At 42.3% G+C, this 1486-nt stretch overlaps 1 non-coding gene across 1 annotated transcript; it reads left to right on the top strand.

Moving 5' to 3' along the window:
* The first annotated feature begins 578 nt into the window (after positions 1-578).
* On the top strand, positions 579-685 carry LOC141654590 (small nucleolar RNA R71). Its single transcript, XR_012548146.1, has one exon. It is a non-coding gene; the product is annotated as a small nucleolar RNA R71 (small nucleolar RNA).
* Positions 686-1486: the final 801 nt, after the last annotated feature.

Raw genomic sequence — 1486 nt, 5'->3', positions numbered from 1 at the left:
GTTGAAAGGTGGGATTTTGCTTTTGGGCTTGGAAATTTGGTGTAAATTGTGGATTTTGTTGGAAAATGGGGTTTTGGGCATTTTGTGAGTCATGGGAAAAATTTGGGTGGGCTCTCATTCCGGGATGGTATTGATTGTTGTTGAATGATTGTCTAGCCGGAATTGATTCCCACACTCCATTCACTTGCTCCATACAATTTGCCTCTCCCATCATCAAAGGACATTCATTTGGTGGATGCCCTTGATCTCCACAAATCTCACAACAATACACTTGAGTCCTACTTGATGAAGAGTTTCTAGAGGTATTGCTTGAGTTCAACAAAGCAACTTGTTGCTTGAGTTCCTCTATCAATCCCTTAACTTCCACATTGTTTGTTGATTCCACATTGGACTTCCCTTTCCTCTTGTGGCGATCATTATTCTAATGAAAAGTACGGGATGCCATCTCTTCTATAAGCTCCTTAGCCGTCTTGTGATCAATTTTGTCTAATGCCCCCTTTCCCGAGCCGGAATCTAGGTTCATTTTCATTTCATTGCTCAACCCCTCATAAAAGTTGTTGATCAACTCATCATCTCCGATCCCGTGGTGAGGACACAACCTTTGGAGTCCCTTATACCTTTCCCATGCCTCGTAAAGGGTCTCATCATCATGTTGGGTGAAGCCTTGGAGCTCACTCTTGATTCTTGCGGTCCTTTGTGGTGGAAGTACTTGTTCAAGAAGGCCTTGGAGACATCATTCCAAGTTCTAAATGAATCGGGCTCACAACTCTTCAACCATTCCTTAGCACTCCCCCTCAAGGAATAAGGAAAGAGTCTATGGCGGATGGCATCCTCCGACACTCCATTTGCTTTGAACATGTCACAACTATCCAAGAATTCATTAAGATGTTCATTGGGGTTTTCGGTGGCTCCCCCTCCGAATTGGTTTCCTTGGACTAGTTGCAACAAAGTAGCCTTCACATGAAAGTTATTGGCTTGAATAGGTGGCTTGACAATACTTGGGTTCACCACCTTCTTCGGAGCCAAATTATCCCTCATAGGAATCGCGGCCATTGTTGGTTCTTCGGGAATTCCAAATGGATTCTCTAAGAACTCAAGATTACGCGGTTCTTCTAAAACACCTTCCACTACTCAAGAAAGGGATTAGTAACAAAGAAAGACCTAGTCTAAACTAGAATAAAACAATTAATATCTAGCCTTTGCTCCCCGGCAACGGTGCCAAAAACTTGGTGGTGTATCAAATAATACCTCGCAAGTGCACGAGTGTCGTTGTACACTATTGAGGGTCGATCCCACGAGGAGCTAGGAAGACTAGTAATCGTTTTAACTCTATTGTTTAGCTAAGTCGACAATAATGGATGATATTGTTATACTAATGCTACCTAGAACAAAATGAAATGCAAACTTAACAAGAGAAAGGTAAATGAGCAAGAAGGAAGGATAAGTTGTAAATCAAATGATTAAAAACCTAGAACTCGGTCCTCCC

The sequence above is a fragment of the Silene latifolia genome, chromosome 4 (assembly GCF_048544455.1).
Source record: "Silene latifolia isolate original U9 population chromosome 4, ASM4854445v1, whole genome shotgun sequence".
Taxonomy (NCBI): Eukaryota; Viridiplantae; Streptophyta; class Magnoliopsida; order Caryophyllales; family Caryophyllaceae; genus Silene; species Silene latifolia.
The sequence above is the reverse complement of the archived record's forward strand: the minus strand, read 5'-3'. Positions and strand labels throughout refer to the sequence as shown.